Source organism: Schistocerca gregaria, chromosome 3 (assembly GCF_023897955.1).
Source record: "Schistocerca gregaria isolate iqSchGreg1 chromosome 3, iqSchGreg1.2, whole genome shotgun sequence".
NCBI classification, from domain to species: domain Eukaryota; kingdom Metazoa; phylum Arthropoda; class Insecta; order Orthoptera; family Acrididae; genus Schistocerca; species Schistocerca gregaria.
In genome coordinates, this window is record NC_064922.1 from 584,205,656 (window position 1) to 584,215,655 (window position 10,000).

Here is a 10,000-nt window from a genome sequence, read left to right on the forward strand (position 1 = left end):
AAGAACGGCCATGCACCACCACCCACCGAATCAAGAAAGAGCTATCAATCTGTCAATCCTTCCGGTGTCCGGGCCTGGTGAGGTTTCCCGTGTTGAGTCAAATTAAGCCGCAGGCTCCACTCCTGGTGGTGCCCTTCCGTCAATTCCTTTAAGTTTCAGCTTTGCAACCATACTTCCCCCGGAACCCAAAAGCTTTGGTTTCCCGGAGGCTGCCCGCCGAGTCATCGGAGGAACTGCGGCGGATCGCTGGCTGGCATCGTTTATGGTTAGAACTAGGGCGGTATCTGATCGCCTTCGAACCTCTAACTTTCGTTCTTGATTAATGAAAACATACTTGGCAAATGCTTTCGCTTCTGTTCGTCTTGCGACGATCCAAGAATTTCACCTCTAACGTCGCAATACGAATGCCCCCGCCTGTCCCTATTAATCATTACCTCGGGTTCCGAAAACCAACAAAATAGAACCGAGGTCCTATTCCATTATTCCATGCACACAGTATTCAGGCGGGCTTGCCTGCTTTAAGCACTCTAATTTGTTCAAAGTAAACGTGCCGGCCCACCGAGACACTCAACTAAGAGCACCCTGGTAGGATTTCAACGGGGTCCGCCTCGGGACGCGCAAGCACGCCTTCGGCTCGCCCCACCGGCAGGACGTCCCACGATACATGCCAGTTAAACACCGACGGGCGGTGAACCAACAGCGTGGGACACAAATCCAACTACGAGCTTTTTAACCGCAACAACTTTAATATACGCTATTGGAGCTGGAATTACCGCGGCTGCTGGCACCAGACTTGCCCTCCAATAGATACTCGTTAAAGGATTTAAAGTGTACTCATTCCGATTACGGGGCCTCGGATGAGTCCCGTATCGTTATTTTTCGTCACTACCTCCCCGTGCCGGGAGTGGGTAATTTGCGCGCCTGCTGCCTTCCTTGGATGTGGTAGCCGTTTCTCAGGCTCCCTCTCCGGAATCGAACCCTGATTCCCCGTTACCCGTTACAACCATGGTAGGCGCAGAACCTACCATCGACAGTTGATAAGGCAGACATTTGAAAGATGCGTCGCCGGTACGAGGACCGTGCGATCAGCCCAAAGTTATTCAGAGTCACCAAGGCAAACGGACCAGACGAGCCAATCCGATTGGTTTTGATCTAATAAAAGCGTCCCTTCCATCTCTGGTCGGGACTCTGTTTTTTTTTTTTTTAAAAAAAAAAAAAAACTTTATTCATCATTAATAATAATAATTATACAATATTAACCCACTTCCTTAATAGCATTAGTGGGTCGTAATATTAATACATTTATTATTGTTTCATGCAGCATGCTACAAAATATGATGTGCTACAGGTTACTACAACAATGGGCATTATACTAACTATCCCTACTACTTAAGAAACTATTACTATCACTAATTGCTAATTTCTACACCTGCAGCGTCACATATGTGCCAGTAGAATATATAAACCTACTTTGCAAGCCTTGCTCTTCGGGCTAACCCCAAAGAGCTTGCCCCTGGCACTGGGCTGGCCAAGATGTTAACTCGCTGCAGTTCCATAACCTAACATAATATCCTATTCTAAGTCCTACTGAGCTAACTTATCCTAAGTCAAATCCGGTGCATCTCTAAGTCGGTGAGATTAACCCCTCCTCCCCCTAATCCTGCGCGCGGCGGATCCCAACTGTGATGTGAAGTCGGCCAGTCCGCGCGCTGGCGGTATGGGAAAAGGGATCTAGACAATATCGGTGTTCATTTTCACATTCTTAGTTAATCTCCCTCAGATATTCATTTAACACTTTCCGTGATACCTCGTTGGCCAGAGTATTAATCATCTGAAAAGTGTCTTCACGTCTGAGGAGTTGATACGTGTCATGGTTCGGTAGTCCGTCTCGAAGTGTAGTCGCTACATCATTGAAGAGAGGGCACTCGTAAATCACATGATCCGGAGTGCCTTCCGGCGCGCCACAGTCACACGCTGGCGTAGCCCTCTTCCCAAACCGACATAAGTATGTCGGGTAGGGTCCATGACCAGTGAGAAAATGGATCAGTCCCCGTGTTGGCTGAAAGTGCTTCATTTCTAAGCGCTCCCTCACGTTCGGCAAGAACTGAAAGGTTCTGCGACCGGTTTCTTCTGTCTCCCAGGACCCCTGCCAAAGTTCTTCCCCCCTTCTTCTAATCCCCCTTTTGTCCTCTACCCTCACACCCATGATTTCTTCTATTTTCCCCTGGTTCCCTTTTTTTGCCCAATACCAGGCTGCTTGCTCCCTGATCTTGATGTCAAGTGGGCAGAGCCCCATTATGACTAATAGGGCCCCTCCTGGAGATGTTCTATAAGCGCCCACAGATCTTAGAACCATGCTTCTCTGAACCCTTCTCACTGCCATGGCGGGCACAACCCTCGTGAGTCTGTGCGCCCAGACCCCGGAGCCGTAACCCACTACTGAAGTTAGGATACTATTGTGATAAAGTTTAATGAGATGTGGAGGTAGGTGAAATCTTTTATGTCCTATGGAAATGAGGTTGTTTAATATTTGCAGAGCTTTTTGGGTTACAGTTTCAATGTGTTTTCCGAAGTTCCATTTCTCATCAATGATGACTCCTAGGTAACGTGTGTCTCGTCTTCGCAGTACCGGTGTGCCGTCAATTCTGACCGTAGGGTTCCTGATTAGTTGTCCTTTAAGTAGTAAGTATGTCGATTTGCTTGGTGATATGGTCATTTTCGTGGTGTGGCACCACTGTTGGAGTCTGTCTAACGCTCTCTCTATTTTAGGTTCTATGTCCTCTCGGCTACGGCCACCGACCATCAGGAGGAGGTCATCAGCGTAGGCTATCACCTCTAGCACATCCTCACTTCGTTGCAGGCTGTCTAGTAATGGCTCCATGTGGATGTCCCAAAAGAGCGGCCCTAGGACCGATCCTTGGGGACATCCTTTCGTGACAGCTTTCCCTACCCTTTCGCTAGGGGATGATAGCCAGACCTCCCGATCCTCACAGTAGCTCCTCAGGCAGCCATATAGCGGCCCTGGACACTCCTTCTCCCGCAAGCAGGAGAAGAGCGAGGGCCACCACAGGTTGTCGAAGGCGCCGCTGATGTCCACCATGATGCCCACCACGTATTTGTGCGGGGTTGAGCCACAGACCTCGGCCGCCAGGGCGATTGCATCAGATGCCGACCGCCCCGGCCTGAAACCGAATTGCCTACTGCTCATCCCGCACAATACTCTATGTGCTGCCAGTCTGTCAGCCAGCAGTTTTTCCAAGATTTTTCCAAACAAATCTAACAGGCAGATCGGCCTGTACGACTTTACTTCTGCAGGATCCTTGTCCGGTCCCTTCTTAATGATGACGACGTTCCCAGTTTTCCACCTTCTTGGGAACTGTTGCTGCCTCAGGCACTCATTATAGAGGTGGGTAAGCGGGGCAACCAGCTGGGGTGTCAGGAATTGCACCACCTCCGCCACAATGCCGTCTGGCCCAGGAGCTTTGCCTCTTTTAAGTTGCTTTATGTGGGTCGCCACCTCCTCTTCTGAGAAGGGGTAGACCGCCGTGTCGTTATTATATATTTCACGGTCTTGTTCTCGCAATTGCCGTTGTCCCTCTGTCTCCCCATCCGCATTGTCATCAGGCAGCAGGGACCGGAGGAGGACCCCAGCAGTCTCCTGCCAGGACTCCGTCATCCTGTCCCCGTGCCTGACTGTAGATAGCTCCATAGGAGAGCGGATTTTCTCCCTGACTAATTTATAGGGGAGTCCCCATGGATCCAGAGCTAGCTGGCTGAGCACATAGTGTTCCCAGCTTCGCCTTCTGACTTCACGTAGTTCACTCTGGAACCTCTGTTTTGCCTCCCTGTACTGCAATTGCCACCTTTGTCTCTCCTGCCAGACGACACAGCGCTGGTAGTGCCTCCTTAGCCTCCTGACAGATTGGCGTAGATCTTCCAGTTCAGGCGACCACGGTGACGGAGAAGCCGCCATGGCCTTCCTCCTGATCGGTACAGCAGCCCTCACCGCCCTGGTTACTGCAGTTACTAGTTCATCTGCTCTGTTGTCTACGTTTATGTCTTGTTGTATGTCATCTTCCGGTAATGGAGGAATGTCGCACTCCCTCGCCAGGCGTTCCCAGTCAGCTTTCCTGTAGTTGAATTGTATTTCCCATCCCATGGCCCAGCGGCACTCTCTCTCCCCTACTGTGAAAGTTATTAAGTTATGGTCGCTAGTGGTGGCGTTTCCTACTACTTTCCAATTTTGAATGATGTTTGTTACATTTGGTGTCACGAGAGTGACATCAATATTTGTACCCTGCCCTCCTCCTGCCGTGTAGGTAGGAGGATTACCAGGCCTGTTGGCCACCACGAGTTGCGACGCCATAATGTATTCTTCCACCTTTTCTCCATTTGCGTCTCTTGTGCCACTGAACCATAGGGGGGACTTGGCATTAATATCAGCTGTTATTACAATTTTCCTTCCCCGCAACGCCGTGGTCACCCTCATCAGGTGGTCTAGGTGTATTTCAATGTCATCTCCATACTGGAAATACATATTAATGATGGTGATGATTCCTGCTGGAGATTGGAGCTCCACGACGTTGCAATGGGGAGTTGTAAACTGAGAGAGTGTGGTTACTCTCACGAGTTTGTTTGTAATTATAATTGCTGCCCTTGGGTCTTCTCCTCTACTTATTACTTGCCATGTGGCGGCAGCAAATGCGACTTTCCCAGCTTGGGAGTACGGCTCCTGCAGACAGAGCACATCCAATCTCCTCTCCTCCACCTCCCTTCGGAGTTCCTGCATCACAAGTCGACTATTATGAGTGTTTAGTTGTCCTATGTTTATTTTGGTCATTATGGAAAGTAGGTGTGTACTCGGTCATGTGGCCAGGTCTTAGTCCAGTCGAACGCAATTCGTCCGTTCGCCAAAACTGCCTGTTCGTAGATGTCATTTAGGTCGAATTTCTCGCCCCTTCTTTCAAACACCTTTCTTAACAAGTCTCGCAGGGCTCCAAAGTCAGTGGGGAGATTCACTGATTTTAGTTGAATTCTGTCCACAGCCTCCATCACCGAGAAGGTTATCTTTCGTCCCTCTTCGTGTCCTACACGAACCACATGTCTCAGGGCAGTGGTCAGGGTAGCCGGCTGCTCAAGTCTTGCTAGTTGCATGGTGTACTCCAAGTTGGGGTACACTCTTACAGGGTCCACAGGTGGTAGTCTGACTACTGGAGTACCCTGTGTGGGAGAACTTGTACTAGAGCTACTGGTTATCAAGTTTTCCTGTATCGGTTGAATGACTTTTTTCTGCTCCTTTCTGGAAACTGCCACAGCCACAGGATGCCCTTGCCGTTTCTGGTGTTCTGTCGGCTCTGCTCCCCGGCTTTCGGAGGAGGGAGCTGCAGCTATGGGGGGATCTGTCTGTATTGCCATATTTATCATATAGATCTCAGTCTGTGTGGCTCTATTTTCAGTTTTCTTGGTGCTCGTAAGCGACCTTAAGAACAACTTAAACTTGTTAGCCCTCATAGCATCCCTCCTCCTTTTGCTCGGGGACTTATGTTTCGGCATCCTGTTCAGTATGCCGGGCTCACCCATAATCAATCCTGGAAATCAGTCTTTGTTCAAGCATCCTGTATGTTGGGCAGTTTCGACCTGTGGCTCCGCATGATTTCTTGCCTCGGTTCCTGCATGGTATGCAGATTGCTGCTGCCTTGCAGTCTTTACGGTTGTGACCGTTCTCTCCACATTTTGTGCAGGCCGACTCCCTGGTGCACAGCCTGAGAATGTGGTCCAAGTCGCCACAGTTGTGGCAACGAGGTACCACGACATAGTCCCTAGTGTTGATGGCATGGAAGCCAACATATATTTTGCCCATTGTTGTAATGCTTTTCCACATCCGTGCTGTAACTTCAGCGACGTGATGTACCACATCTCGACCCCGTGGACCTGTCTTGAATCTGAGTTTAAAACAGTCTTTGAACTCTTCTTCACTCAGATGCTCAAAGTTTTGTTTTCTGATTGTGTCGCATAACTCTTCATTGGTCATAACTGTTGGAACGTCGTACAGAATCACGAGAGGGTTCCTTTTCCTTGGAGGCTCACACTTAATTACTGAATTTAATTTGTGGTTGTTCAATATTTTTTCTTTATCCTCTTCGGATGCGACTTCCACTATTACTGAATTCTTGCTGGGTTTGATTCTTTTGATCTTTATTTTCTCTTTTACAGGGTCCACAGTAGTCGTGAATAGCTCCTGGATTCTTTTGACACTTGTGTCTTGGCCCGGCAGGGTCCTCAAGAAAACTGCCGTATCTGGCCTCTTAGTCACTTTATCTATGGTGTCTCTAGTCGTTTTGGGCTTCGTGGGAGCTTGCGCTGCCACGGCAGCCCAGGTTTTAACTGGTTGTTTCCTCAATCTATTGTTTTCCTTCTCTAATTCTTCCACCCTTCCTTCCAACTTTGCGTGGGCAATGGCCCATGCAGCCAGTTCATTTTTAATTGTTGAGAGTCCTGCTTGACTTATCTTCCCGTTTTTAATGTTTTGCTCCATGAGCAACGTGATTCGTGCTAATCTCTGCGTCACAGTTTCGTTTTCGGCCTGTCCCGACTCATCCTGAGGAGAGGGATCAGGCGGCGCAAAAGAAGCCCGTTGAGGCGCACTCGAGTCACTCGTATCGGTTGTCGCCATGATTATACGAGTGATAAAAGAAAGATGGGAGCCCGTCTCTTGCCCCGGACCGGCTCCTCTGGCATGGGGGGGGACTTCTTGCAGCTCGCCCACCGACCTCGCCCCAAGGTCAAGGGCACTCCCGAGCTGCCGGGTTCAGCGCGCCGTCGCCAGCGCACTGGTCCCCATCGATGGCTCCGTCATCGGCGATTTCACGCGACGCTCCTCGGCAACTGCACCCCGCACTCCGGAGAGGCGGATGCACCTCTCGCCCTTCGCCGCCTACTAGCCCGAGTTTCCACCTTACGGCCAAGGACCCACTCCTACTCAGGTGGCGGGCCGGTCCCCCAGACGTTCGGCGGTCTGGACCCAGTTAACCTGGCCCAGGCGATGTCACCACCTCCTGGGTTTGGCAGAACACGCCCCGGTTACCCAGGGGCGCGGCGAGGCACCCTTGCCGACTCGCGCCGCGATCCCACGCCGACAAACGAAGTCGCCGGCATGCAGAGCTCCTGTTGGTCTGGGCCCTGCGAACAGGAAGGGACAGATGTTCGTCCCTTGACACAGCTCCCCCTGTGCCACGCACCCTTCGCTTTCGCATCGGGTTGGGTCGCAGCTCTCCCTTTTGTCGCAAGGCAAAATGCCGAGCTTAACGTCTGGCACCACGGGAAGGCGGAAAGAGCCACTTGGGAAGGAGAGGTTGTAAGAGACACATCACTTCCCCTGTGAGGAGTGCCGCGGCACGCCCGTCTGGAAGCGATACGCCCCAGTGCGAGCCTCCGTGCCTTACGGCGCGCCGGCTACGGGCAGGCCCGCGCCGAACGCGCCGTCGAGCGACCGACCTCACGCCAGACTCGGGACTCTGTTTGCATGTATTAGCTCTAGAATTACCACAGTTATCCAAGTAACGTGGGTACGATCTAAGGAACCATAACTGATTTAATGAGCCATTCGCGGTTTCACCTTAATGCGGCTTGTACTGAGACATGCATGGCTTAATCTTTGAGACAAGCATATGACTACTGGCAGGATCAACCAGGGAGCTGCGTCAACGAGAGCTGAGCAGCCGGCCGCCCGGGAGTGTGTCCCGAGGGCCCGCGCGAACACGCAAGCGTCCGCTCAATTATTCTGCAAACAGGAGGAGGCTGAGCTCCCCTGCACGATACACCTCGAAACCCTCTCAGGTCCCGGCGGCGCGCAGCGCCGTCCTAAGTACTTGGTCGGGTTCGAGAGAGGCGCAATCGCCCGGAGATAGGCGAGTAGACGCTTTCAGTGCGAACACCCGTGCTCCCAACTGAGCTTGCCGCTGCCGACAGAGGCCCGGGAGCGTGCTGTCGTGGCATTGCCGGCGGGAAACAACACGCGCCACCTACGGTGACCGGCAGCTCCAACGCCAGCGCCACAGAAGGGCAAAGCCCCACTTGGGTGCAGAAGCGAACTCTCCCAGCACAGCGCACGCGCCAACACGTCCGCAGAGCTGCGATACAAACCACCTGCGAGAACCGCTGGGGGCGACCGAGCAGCAGACGGCGTCGCGACGCCGAGTGCCGGGCGGCGGCGCATCCTCAACGCACACAGTCCGCAATCGGACCAGCACACTGCAGATGTCCACCGCGCTTCGCACCGGGCTCGGCAGAACCCACTTTGGCCGCCTGGCGCCGCGCGCCGGGTGCGCCGGCGCGTAGCTGGGACGCCAGCCGGGCCCGTCGGCCGGCGCTCCTGCCACTGGGCGCCCCCCACCAGCCGGCTGTAGTGCGTGCGCTCACGCAGCGCGCGGCCAGCACGCCGGGCGGCCCCCCCTCACCGGCCGGGGACTGTCCCACCAAGCCACAGCCTCGTATCGCTTCATACCCACATGGCCAACTCAGGTTCGGGGGCATGGCGGGTACCGCCGAAACAACCGGTTCACAGATGTACCGATCGTCGCTATCACCGATGCACCTGCAGCGCGAACAACCGCTCAACAACTGATTTCCAGTTCATTTGCGGATCTTTGGCAGCAAACGTATACGTCAATCTACATTTGCGAAATCTACGATTCTGGCATGCCTGCATGTTATGTGTCACGACACGCTACATCAGCCCACATACACACTGCGGCATGTACACGAGAGAACACGTGGAAGATGGTCCGCGCACGTGTGCAATGTCCCTTGCGCGGTCGACTGTCAACCGGCCTCTGTAGCATGTCGCAGATGTGGAACGCGGTCCACCGTGGTATCATGTTGTGTGGGGCAATACGATTAAATAGGAAAACCCTCGTCGCTACATCAACAGACGGCTCACGCTGATTCCCGGCAGAGGGAGGGGGGGGGGCCCAACATGCAATACTTTCGTCCGTACCTACCACATGTCTCTACGGCGTACAACAGTGCAATCTCGCTGTCATGGGGAGACGAGACAAGTAGCATCGTGCACAACATATGGCCCTTATGATTCGCCATTGTAGGGCGCAGCCGGTGTACGGTCAAGCATGTGCCACATTATGTCACTCAGTACGTAACGACGGATGATCAGTGTGGGTTACGCGTACATCAGCGGACAGTCCACACAGGCCGTACCACAACGTACACTGACTGCATCGACAACCGAATGCAACTGAACAGCTGCAAGGCTCATTTCACAAACAAACGCCTGACCGACCAGCTTGGAAGGGCAGGAGGGGAGGGCGATATTCGTTCTGTAGCGTTACACCCTTCCAGTGGTTAGCGGGACTGTGTAGAAAGTACGCAACACTCGAAAGACATTTACGTGAGGGTACGCACCATGGCATCGAGAAATACACATGACACCAGAGGATCCAAGCAGTGAACTATGTTCAGAGGGTTGCTGTTAGGCAAAGCTACATTCCTGTGACGTTACATGTGACAGTTAAGGTGCAGTGTAAGTTAGGTTAAGGTGCAGTGTAAGTTAGGTTAAGGTGCAGTGTAAGTTAGGTTAAGGTGCAGTGTAAGTTAGGTTAAGGTGCAGTGTAAGTTAGGTTAAGGTGCAGTGTAAGTTAGGTTAAGGTGCAGCGTAAGTTAGGTTAAGGTGCAGCGTAAGTTAGGTTAAGGTGCAGCGTAAGTTAGGTTAAGGTGCAGCGTAAGTTAGGTTAAGGTGCAGCGTAAGTTAGGTTAAGGTGCAGCGTAAGTTAGGTTAAGGTGCAGCGTAAGTTAGGTTAAGGTGCAGCGTAAGTTAGGTTAAGGTGCAGCGTAAGTTAGGTTAAGGTGCAGCGTAAGTTAGGTTAAGGTGCAGCGTAAGTTAGGTTAAGGTGCAGCGTAAGTTAGGTTAAGGTGCAGCGTAAGTTAGGTTAAGGTGCAGCGTAAGTTAGGTTAAGGTGCAGCGTAAGTTAGGTTAAGGTGCAGCGTA